Source organism: Pinus tabuliformis, chromosome 1_1 (genome assembly GCF_031772625.1).
Source record: "Pinus tabuliformis cultivar Carrire ecotype Pingquan chromosome 1_1, CPIR1, whole genome shotgun sequence".
In the NCBI taxonomy this organism is placed as follows: domain Eukaryota; kingdom Viridiplantae; phylum Streptophyta; class Pinopsida; order Pinales; family Pinaceae; genus Pinus; species Pinus tabuliformis.
The window spans coordinates 880,886,904-880,899,898 of record NC_142297.1 but is presented as its reverse complement, the minus strand read 5'-3'; positions in this window follow the sequence as shown (position 1 = coordinate 880,899,898).

The window sequence follows — 12,995 nt, the reverse complement described above, 5'->3', positions numbered from 1 at the left end:
AACCGATTAAAAGTTCTACCTAATTAACTTAAGGAAAATTTTGTTACAACAAAAACATTCATCCAATAGGAAGTAGGAATAACAAGTGAGTATTTTCTAGGTAAACATTCAAATATATTGATCAATGTTATCAATTTAGTCTATTGAGTTTTGTTGTTTTTTTTTTGGGTTTTTTTTTGTTTTTTTTTTTATGGGAAGGGCTAGTTCCCTTTAGAAGCATTATGGGCTTTCTTTTTTTACATATATAGTACAAATGTGAATGACAGCCGTCACATCGAGACTATAATCGCCATCACCATGGCTCAACATGCGCTTTTTATGGGAGGGGCTAATTCCCTTTACAAGCATTATGGACCTTCTTTTTTTACATATATAGTACAAATGCGTATCAGAATGACAGCTGTCACATCGAGACTATAATCGCCATCACCATAGCTCAACATGCGCTGCAGCAGCCGCCTCTGCAGGACTCGAAACCGGCAGGAGGGCGTGCAAACCAACCCACCAGACCATCATATCATGCACTTGCGTGCAATTTAGTCTATTGAGTTATGTTAAACATTTGCTAAACAATATACAAGTGTCATCTAGATTTGAAACTCGGTTAATTTCTCTAACAAATCCTATGCATGGTGTGTTACACTCAAGAGTACAGTGATAGTTCCATTTAGTGAATCTCAAATCTCCTTATCAACAAAATGTAAATCTGCCTATTATCCTGATTAAAAACATAATCGGTATTACAAACATATTATTTTTAAGTATTATTTTATGATTGGTGATGAAGCAAATTACGTGGTGCGTTACCCAATGCTTATCTCTCCACATGGAAGGCTATTGCTATGAATGGTGCAAGACATGCTCATGTTGTTTCATAGCCAATTTATTATACTCCGTATGCTAATATAAAGTTATTCGATAATATTTGTCGTGTACTACAAAGAAAGTCAGGATTTTTATCCTATTAGAAAGTTTGCTGAAATATAAACAAATACTGCAAACTTAGTTATCCAATTGTGAGCTTAGTCTCCGAGGGTTTTTAACGGTTTAACACTCAATGATTATTAGGTTTAGGTTTTTGGAAAAGTGAACTCGGATATATACATATTTTCTCGAAAGGCGTTTAACTTTTACTTTATTATAATATTTTTAATATAAAAGTTAATTTTTTTAGTTGAGTGGAGTTTAAGTTAAGGTTAGTTTTATGTAGGAATGATTGGTCAGGGAGTGGGATCTTGTCAAATTGTGGGAAATTTGGTGAGATCTCGTCAAATTGTAGGAAATTAGGTGAAGTCTCGATGTTTTTTAGGATAATCTATTTCCCCATATTTAACCTAAGACCTAATAAGAGATTAATTATATGACTTTATGATTTTGTCAAATTTTACTCTCAACCACATTCCCAAATAAGTGTTGCAAGGTACCATAGTCACCACCACTCAAGTGGAAGTTATTTTTTTAGAAAAATTGTAAAGATATATGAAGTGGAAAGGTTAATTGATTACTAAGGGATAAGGACTTGCATATATTTTTGGTGGGTAGTAATCACTACTAAGTTTGCACATTTACAATTTTATTCCTATATGTTAAAGTGTTAAAGAAAACATAAAAAGTCTTAGGTAGTAACTCCTGGTAAGTATACTTATTTCCATCTTATTCCTATTTGTTTCTTAGGAAATTATTTTCTTAAATTATGAGCTATTTTCAAGGATCTAATTTTAGATGGTTTTCCTATGAAGCTTTCTTAACAACGAAAAATCATTACACAAATATTTAAAAATCATCGCAACAGAAGGATGATATCAAACAGGGACAACCATGAGTGACTAGGGATGAGAAGGTAAATATAAATATAAGAAAGTGTAATATGGTTCACCCGGTCTTAGGAGGAGCAAGCTAGGATCATTATGATTAATAGCGCTAGCCATCTCCATGGCTCAATTCGACAGAAGATGTGAATCAATGTCTTCCCTATTTTTGCTCATGATTGGATAAGAAGGTTGTGAGACAAAAGTTAATGTCCATATGGGCACTAAAACAGGAAAAAAATATTTAGGGTAAATTTTTTTCCATGCTCTATTGTAGCCTTTTCAAAATGTCCATACTGAAATGAATAATGTCACGTTTTTTTACTAATTTATGTTTTATTTTGATTCAGGAATATTTTTGCAAATCATGCTTTTTTAACTAAATGGTTATTATCTTTAAATCCAATTGCCCCATTTATTTCAGGAATATATATCTCCCAAGGATGCTTAGATTGACTTCATGGTTGTGCAACCTCAGTTTTCATGCAAAATACACTGCTTTCATGTTCTAGTATTATTTTTCTTGGTAGTTCTCTATTTTAAAAAGAAATTGTTCAACTAGGGATTTCAATTTGGTCTTGTATTATTTTGTAAATAGCATTTCGCATCGGGTTTGAACCAACGGGTGAAGTGTAATTATAGTGTATATGAAAAAAAATCAATGGCCATACTCATCTGTATTCAATTTTACACAATGTGAATGGAAATATACAAATTTTAATATGCACCACGTAAACATAAGGATCCAAACTCACTATAATCATACTGTAACAATATTTACTCTTGTAAAAGCTAAAATATCCATAGCATCAATTAATTTGGAATTGGATATATTGAGATGGAGAAAATTCTTGTAAATAGCCATGGCATCAAATCATTTGTAACTTTATACTTAATAGTTGTGTTCAATGTTTGTTTAAAAAATTAAGTAATTTATTTTTAAATATATCAGAACTGTTACAAATAAAAATGTGTGTATCAATTAACCCATGACAACATTTTTCTAATAAAATTTATCTTCATATTGTCCATAAGAGAAATTTTTTATATATATGCAGGCAATATCAAACCCTAAATTATTTTATCTTCTACTAAGCTAGCTAAAACATCTATTCAACAACATAAGTGACTATCAAAATTATTTTGTAGAGCATGATAAAATTACAATATATATAGTTGTTGCAAATATTCCAGATATTTTGAAGTCACGAACACGATAAGGCTAAAATTCACAAACTATCTTGATGCTTATAGAAAACAAAACTATGATAAAATGTTGCTTGTTGCGGAAAAGATCAAATGGATTACAAAACCAAAATAACCCTAAACCATATATGAAGGAATAGAAAATATGAAAACTTGTTGTGATACAGAGAAATATTGACAAATTAAAACTACTGAATAAACGTTATAAAACACTCTATACATATATTTCATGATGAATGAAAGAACCCAAGAAGTTTATAAGATTTTTTTAGAAGAAACTCAAAAAATCATAATGGCATACTCATATCAATACTTATTATCAATGATAATGACATTAACTGCAATTTAACAGCCATAAATAAAAGGACGAAACTAAAAGAAAAATTTGCATCCAAATCGTTAGGGAAACCATTTAGATTCTAAAATTGTAAGGCGAGGGTTGTTGGACGTAACCACCTTAATAAGCTATGTAGTGTATGTGTTGAATTTATTTTTCGAGGGAAGATTCTTTTGTTGGTCATGTTTTTTTAAATATATGAATAAAATATTATTACGTTATAAGCATCTCCTTTTGATAAGAACTCCCCTCTTGTGTCAATGTGTGCCATCATGCACCGTCGATCCTGTACATTATATAATTAGAAGATTTCCCATTGTTGGGTCATCATAAGAGGTGGATAATGTTGCACTCGACTTCTCACAATAGTTTAGGATTGACCTCCTCTATACGCGTCTCTTTATGAATGGACCATCTTCATACAATTATCATCAATAAGCAAAACCCAAGCGCATTGATGAATTTGGTATTTGAAAGTCCTAGATAATTGATTCCACATGAGACACTGGGTAGACTAGCATAAACAATTACCACCAGTAACCAATCCCCAAGTACATTTATGAATTCTAAAGGCCTTCAACTTGAGTTACTAAACCAAACTGCTATTGATGAAGCATCAAGCAAGGATTCACAGGTCTTTCTCTTTCAAGTTATGAAAATCATATTTGGCAAGCATGTTTTGAGTTTTGTAGAGAAAGTTTGTCTTCCAAAAGAGCATATTCTTTGTCTTTATAATTGAATTGTACCTAAATCTGTAGAAAACCATTGTCTTGATATCAGAATGATTTTTAACTCCTTTAATCAATAATTATTTCTGACAATTGGATTCTATGGGGACAAGCGAATGATGGGTAGAATATTGAACGAAATGGGTGTTATAGATCATTTCATTCATGTGCAAATGGAGGAAGGCAAATTTGAACCAGGTTCGTACATTGTTCTTTTGAAGCATTTCATAATTGTTTTCTATTGTCATCAAGGTACCTATCTCGAAGATGCATCAAGGAAATAGGTTTCTTGCAATTTCATATGGTATGTAGTCAATTTGTGTGATGATGTTTTTGTGTGCATTAAATAGCATAACCATCTGGAAGCTTTGTCTACTATTGTCACCACCACTTCTCATGGACTGAAACAAACTTAGAGGGTCAAGATAATTCATGTCCAAAATTCTGAAAATTATATTAGGGTTTATCCTGGGTTCAACCTAAACATTGGAAGGTATATAAGTATGACCCCTCTTAAAGTTCTGGAAATATCGAAACATTGTGTTTTTATTTATTGAAGGATATCAAAGACGTTCTTTTCTCACTACTAATTATAAACGATCAAGAAATTATTTCAATCCTCAATTCAAAAAGGTTAATGTCAATTCCCTTTGATCTGAGTTGGAGCAGATGTCCAGAGACTATGATCTTGATTTTCACTCAGCTCGACAATGAAGAATTCACTTCTCTTTTAAACCACTATGAATTTCCATACTTCCATAGTTATACAAACTTGGAGAAATATATCCAATGCCATCACAAGGAAAGTCAAAAGTGTAACATCCAATCAAAGATTAATGAATTAGAACAACAAATCTTGTAGAATTTTCTCTAGGTTTTGCCTAAATACTGCAACTTCCTTCGATATATCCCTGACTCAACATCTGAAGATAGGGATAATATTGGAGACGATGAGATTCCTATTCAAATAAATAGGTTCCAACATTTAGGACATCAATTAGATACTATTTGGGGTGGCAAATCGGGTAAGAAAAAATTGTTTTTCACTCGCGTAGGGATTAAATTTCAACCTTCTACTAGGATGGAATCAGAGTTTATCACTGAAAAATATGAAAATTCTGGCCACTAGATTTTGTTTGAAGAAGATATTATATTGACGCCCATAGGTGAAGGTGACAATACAAACAAGAAGGGAAATATTTTTTGATCCAGGTGGATCAATGCAAATTCTCATTTTCAAAAGGATTCAAATGTGTTGGCACACATTACCATGTTGAAGTTCTCGACAATATGCACCCAACACTGTGAATGGCACATCAAATGGACATCGTATGCGAATTCTATGCTCAGTTGAAGTTTGTCCAATTTTGCAAAAAGAAGGGCCACATGTCGCCACTCGGGAGCGCCACATGACCCCATGACTCAGTAGTGACTAGGCGCACAATTGGAGAGTGGGGACCACATGGCTAATCCGGAGCCGCCACGTGGCAGTTCAAATTGAGGCCAAGTGGCCCAAGGAATTCGAGAAAAGTTTGCAACAGACTCCTTGGGAATCAAACAGGTAACCTCAAATCTGATAACAACTTAGCAAATTCTGGCTAACCAGGAGATCCAGCGGCATTTCTCAATACAGTTAAGGATTTGGTTGTATTTATTGGTAATGTATTGGAGCGTAGTTAAATGGGGGGTGAAGCCCGCCATAACTGGCGGTTCTGCTACTCCCACCTCTAAACGTGGCACACATCAACAGAGCGGTATAAGCATAAGGTTTCAAACCTTATTATAAAACAATATAGATCCAATCAACGAAATGCCACGTGTTACGCTCCAAGTATCCAGTTCGAGGGGAGTTAAACTTCCAATATCCCCTCCCCCACTAATACTATTTAACCAATGTGCCACAGAGCTCTCACATGAGAGGGGAACAAATATTATTATATTTGAATATTCAGGAACCAGGAGCCCCAACCACAGAGTTAGTAGACCTCCACTACAATTAGCAGAAGTGCTTTAGATTGGCAGATTTTCTCCAAAGTTGGTAGTGTTGTAGGGGGAGAATGATTTTTGGGGGGTCCAGAGGTCACCTGGTCCAAATATAGTCGAGTTTATAGTCAAATTTCGCGATTTTTTGTGTTGAGTTCAATTTTGCAGTCCTTTTCTATATATGAACCTCTGATTTTGAGGTCATTGCTGTAAGTGCACATTTGAAGCCTAATAAGAGCAGTTTGTTGATTGAGAAGTGCTACACAACATTTTGTCACTGTCTGTGTACTTCCCGTTCCTTGATCCTGGAGGACCTCTACAGTGAACTCTATATGCTTTCCCTTCATGAAGAAACTCCCATTGTGTCCCTCTTCATGAGCAAAATAATTCCCTTTTGCACCATTTCCGCAAAATCTTCTATTTTTCCCAATTTACAAGACCGACGCTAATGGCCCTTGTCCACACCGATATGCAGGGATTAACACTATCCCTATCGCTGACCGCAGTGACTTAGCTTTTTTCCAGTCGCATCGGTCCTCTTATGGAAAGTTTTAAAATAAAAAGTTGAAGCTTCCAGCTCTAGAAGCTTTGTAATAGAATCTGGTAAATGGCTTGGCCGGATGGGGTCGAGGATGTTAGTTTGGGCTCCTTTCTCCTATAATGATGGAACTACCTCAAGAGATAAGACCTTCTCCCATGAGAAGAGGATCCATCTCCCATCCATTCATGCTATATAAACCTCCCTTTTTCCCAAGCACAAGTTAGTGTTAATGTTGGTGTGCTAGTGCTAATTAAGTTTGGAGTAAACAACAAGCTATTCATAGTTGTAGCTCTCTAGTTGTGTGAGGGAGAAGTGTGAATTTGGTTTAGTGTGAAGCCTAAAGGGAAGAGCCTTAAAACTATCATTGTTGAGGCCATCATGGAATGCTAGCAGAAGTGTGTGGGAACCTGGTTTTGTCAGAGGAGAACGACAACGTCAAGACAATGGTTGTAATCTCTTCTTGATTCAATATATATGCAACTATTGATTGATTTCCTACATGATGTGTCATATTACATGTTCATGGTTTAATGTTTCTTGACTTGTTAAATAGGTTGAATTACAATTTGTCTATTATCATGGTTGTTGTTTGTTGTTGTTTACTTGTTTCAGGTGTTTGAAGAAGGAAACGAGAGATAGCTAGAGTGAGCAAGCAAGGACATCATCAAATGGGATAAGCGTACTAAGAGGTAGGCCCTCTTAATTGGTTCTAACCTAAGGAAATATTCCATAGAATGTATCAGTTGTGGCTAGACCCATTATCGGGCTAGAGGAATTGTTTGTGTTCGCACTCATAATTTTACTTCACCACAAATTGGCGACCATACTGGGGAGCCAATCCTTCTGTTTGTCTTGTTTGAGATTTCATGATTTTGTGTGAACTTTTCTAGTTCCACTTTTTCCCTTTGGTTCTGTTTCTTTTCCTTTGCTTATTGGTCTGAGTTTGAAATTCATAGTAGCAGATCTGGTCCCAACTTTTTTTTTCCTTGCCTCCCTTGCTTAGCGCGCATAATTCGCTGACAGTCATGCTAATCAGCGCGATATGCTGAGAAACAGTTGCGCCGACCTCCCTCTGGCACTTGATGTTAGCTAGGCAGTCACATCGATGCCTGTAAGTGAAGATTAGTGTTTGTCCCCAATCTTGGTGAGTGTGTTTTGCTCTCATGATTTCGACCTCGTAAGCCTTTTAGACCATTTTCTCCTTGACTAGAAAGCTCCTTTTCATTGGTTTTGTCTACTTGTTTATTTGTCATCTTTCTGCTTGATTTCTTGGGTCATTTTGTGCTTAGTCGCATTAGGTCATCTAGATTGCCATCAAGGCAACTGATTGTGAACTCAGTGAGTCGAGTTGTTGGTGTATTTACTCCTTGCATTTCATTTGCGGTCCTATTACGGCTTTGACCTCCATTACACAAGTTTGAAAAGTTTTTGTTTGCTTGTCTAAACGTTTCTTTTCTGGCATGGATCACATTGCTTGTCTTGTTTTTGGTAAATTCAATGCTTTATTAGTCTAAACGAGTTTCTCTTTTCGTGTTTTCATTTGCTTGAAGAGCTAATTGTCTCGAAAACTTTTTCATTGAAGTGTTGTATGCGAAAAATTCATTTCGTCGTTTCATGAAAAAGTATGAAATTCTAGTTTGTTGCATCAATATGCTCAGTAGTTAGCATTGTTAAAGACTAGGATTGCATTGGCATTTGAAACGAAAAAGAAATATTTTTGCTTTTAGAAGGACTGTCAGAAATGTACTTGTTAGGAAATTAGGAATTGGAATGTATTTTTCATTAGTTTATTTTCTCAAAAAGTGAAGTAGTGGAAAATAATTTTGCTTTCAATTGCTTGGTTGTTTGCATTTGATTGTGTGTTTTCTACCCTCTCTAGTGTATACAATTCATCGAATTGAAAGGGTCTTGTCTCATTTAGTTGCATTTAGGGTTTTTCGAGTCACATCGCTAAGGCCTGCAAATTGAGACAGAACTCAAGATAAACTTTAAAATGAACTCAATTAATCTAAGTCACATTTGAAATCTAACGATCATATCTAGAAGATCTAGGCTAGAGACATGTTCTGGCGTCTATAAACCTAATAGTTGTCGTTAGCTTCGGCATTAGACAACGCTAGTACGAATTTGTGCTCCCCTTACCGTCAAGTATATAGCGGGAGACCCCTCTAGGCTGCAATCCTTTATCCATAGGAAGCCAAGTCTGTCGCCTTGCAAACGTGATACACCGAACACAACATTCAGGGAGATTGCATGCCCGTACTTCTTGGTTCACCGAGAGGTATTCTGCAGTTCACAGTTTCCTAGTAATCCTTTTTACCTAGATCATCCAGAGTAGTCATTTGATCTTTTTAACTCATTAAACTTAAAAGATCATTCGAGCATGTTTCCTTTCGAGCTCGTTTCCAATCAAAAGCGATAGAGTCATCTTTGTTTCTTTCTCGACTCTTAAAAAATGAAAGAGCACCAGTCTATTTACACGTCTTAATAAATTGATTGCCCACAATCTGATGACATCCTGTTAGTCTTTACTAGACCAAATTGTGAGTTTCCCTTAAAGAACATTTTAAAGCCTTGAATTTTATCTCTCTTTTCTATTAACTAAGACAAGGTCATCGTGCCTAGACCATTTGGTTCACTTAGTTCCTCTTCCTCTCCACCGTCTGAAAGATTGCCTAAGGAGTCATTTCCTGCGTTACCAGAGTCACTTGAGGACCAAGGTGTTGAACTTGAAATAGTTCTGAGCATTCAACCTTTGTCATCTCGTCCTCCGCCTACTTCAGATACTGGGTCACCTGCTGATCTTGGCCCGGAATCTTTGGACAATCTCGTTCAAACTCCTGAGAGTTCGCTGACCATTGACAGTCAGCTTGGACTGGTTATCTATCCTCTGAATCCTTTGTTTGACCCTGTTGTGATATCACCGCAGCGTCCGTACAGTTTGTACGATCATCCGAGTGATCCTTTGGAATTATCCCCTCGTACTTCTTTAGTCGTTCATTGTCGTTTGTTCCCAGATATGGAACCCGAAGGCAATGTGTTGGAAATAATACTGAGAGGGGGGGTGAATCAGTATTATCAAGTCAATTATTCCTTTTTCAAAATCAAATGATATATGCTACTTCAGTTAATTGAACCTGCGTATATACGCAACTATACAGAAGGAAACCCGCGTATACAATGCAAACCCTTTAATTTACTTTATCTTTCTGATGTTGATTGTTAATCTGTATTTAAGCATCAACTAACCAGTAACCAGAAATAGTAAAACAGAGAAGAAAGACAATCGCACACAAGAACACAAGATATAAGGTGGAAACCCAATGTGGGTGAAAACCACCTGCTGCAATTCGTCTCTATCTTTTCTTTAATTAGAAACTTCTTTTTACAATTGTACTGGTGCAGTCCTTTACCAGTACACAGGCTGCAACCTGTAGAGAGCTACAACTCTCTCTTGTTTTCCAGCTTCTCCTGGAAGGGAGCTACAACCCCCTTAGCTCTTGCACTAGCCAAGATACTAGTACGTAGGTGCTGGCCTACAGAAGGCTACAACCTTCTCTTTCTTTCAGGGACCACGTTTCATAAATTTTCAGACTAGATCCACAAATAGCATCAATCAAACATCAAGAATTTCTGCATCACCCAATCACCTTTTCACCAATCAAAGCTGAATCAAAATAAACACTTCTCTGACGAATGTACCCAGATCATAGTAATAGTAACCACACACCAAATCTGAACCCAGAACACTACAACAATAAACAGAAGTAGCAAGATCACAACTCAAAATATATACGCTACTTTAATAACCTGAAACCTGCGTGCATACACTTCTGCGTATGGAACAACCTGCATATACGTTGTTTTCCTTCACTGAACCAGCGTATATACGTGCCTTCGCTTCACTGAACCTGTGTACAGATCTATAACAAATAATTCTCTCTTTCAGATATTCAAACACCAATTAACCCAGATTATCAATTTTATAGATCAAGCAAGCGCCGCATGTAACAGATCAAAATCATACAGAGATACTATCATTCAAGCTTAAAGATTATGATCTATCAAGAGAACTTATCCTTCTCTTTGCGCTAAGGTTCCTCCTTCATTCAGATCCAGATCTGCACCATCACCCAATTACCAGTATTCCAGATCTAGCACTTATCAGATATTCAACAATAATTCAGATGATATTTTGCCACATGATCTCCTTCCTCTTTTATAGTTTTAGGCCTTCCACAATACCACGATCCAAAACCATAATAAACCAATACCACGGACCCAATACTTGGGATCAACACTTCTGACGAGGTATCATGGTCCAAAACCATAGGTTCAAATACCAAGAACTAACTACCACGAACCAAAGGTAAGTTCTCCAACATATACGCGCTTTTCTTTGCATGAAATTGCGTGTATACGCATACGCGCCTTTGAAACGTATAACCCATGTGTATACGCGTCTTCATCTAGATTAACCTACGTATATGTCTTTTCCTTCATTCTGAAACCCTGAACGAAGATCTGTTACCAAAGAGAGTTGCCATCAAGGACAACACCTGTGCCATAGCTCCAAACCTGTGCCATGATGCCAACAATCTCCCCCTTTGGACTTGATGGCAACCCAAAATCCTCAAAGTCATTCTCCCCCTTTGTCATCAAGGGCAAAGGGTTGTGCTCCCCCTGAGTACATGCTGAAATTTCTGCCCTGCTGTGCTGACCATGCTCCCCCTGACTGTAGGCAAGATTTGCAAAAGATGTTCTTCAAGAAGAACCATGACTTATACATCATAACAGACCTTCCTATCACCAAAAGACTCAATACATACATCCATCACCCAACCAAGTGGGGATCATCCACCAAACCAAGTGGGGATACATCAGAAATTTACATATGACAACCAAGTTCATTACATGTTCATCCTAGGCATAGTGGGGAAACCAAAATAGGCCATTACATGACCTTGACACCATAAAAGAGATACTACAAAAGAGATACATGACATAGAGACGAAATATCTAGAACAAGACTTATGAAAGTCACCAATAACTGATAGCAGCAGCATCTGTCAATCACCATTCAGATCAACAACCAAGATTTCCTTCTGTTCTCCCTCTGCCTCTGTTCCACTTGAAACCAACAACAGCTGTGAACTAGAACCAAAAGCTTCTAAGATAATTCCAACAATGCATTATTAGAAGATTATCTGCTCCCCCTGAACCTGTGCCAGATGGTCTCTGTCAGACCCATATCAAAATATCTTCAACCAGAGCCTGTCCCAATTGATATCCATCAAACCTCCATATACACAACTGTCTCTACACAAACCGATGTATGTACGCGGATCCTCCTCAGGCAACTCGCGTACACCCATTTTTCTTTGAAACAGACAAGATTTAACAGCAAGATGATGCATCAACTACTCCTAGCTTCTGTCTGAGGTATTCAAATGTCTCCCTGGGCAGTGGTTTGGTGAGAATATCAGCAACTTGTTCCTTAGAGGGAACATACTCCAATTTGGCCTTTTGTTCCAACACTTGTTCCCGGAGAAAGTGATACTTGATCGGTATGTGCCTGGTCTTTGAATGCATGACTGGGTTCTTTGAAATGTTGATTGCACTTGTATTATTACACAAGATGGAGATAGGTGGTGTAAAAGTGATTTGAAAGTCCTGCAAGGTTTTCATCATCCAAAGAAGTTGAGTGCAACAAGATGCAGCAGCCACATATTCCGCTTCAACTGTAGATAAAGAAATCGAACTCTGTTTCTTGCTGAACCAAGATACTAATCTGGAACCCATAAAGAATGCACCACCACTTGTGCTCTTCCTGTCATCCACGCTTCCAGCCCAATCTGCATCTGTATAAGCATGAAGAGTAAGATCTGTATCTCTAGGATACCATAAGCCATAGTTTTGAGTTCCTTGAAGATACTTGAAAATTCTCTTCACTACCTGAAGATGAGTTTCCTTTGGATTCCTGAAATCTTTAACTATTCCCACTGCATGCATGATGTTTGGTCGGGTACCTGTCAAATAAAGTAGACTTCCAATCATAGATCTATAGGTTGGTTGATGAACTGCTGTTGATTCATCATTTTCACTGAGACTGCATCCTGTAACCGTAGGAGTACATATTGGTTTCGAATCTTCCATGCCATACTTCTTCAGAATCTGCTTGAGGTACTTGGTTTGAAACAAGAAGATACCGCCTTGATTTTGTTGGATTTGCAATCCAAGAAAGTATGTCAGTTCTCCAAGCAAAGACATTTCGAATTCTTTCTGCATCACCAAGGCAAAGCTTTGACTCATAGCTTCTTCATTGCTGCCAAAGATAATATCATCTACATACACAACAAGTATTAGCAATTTGTCATTTTCAATTTTTATAT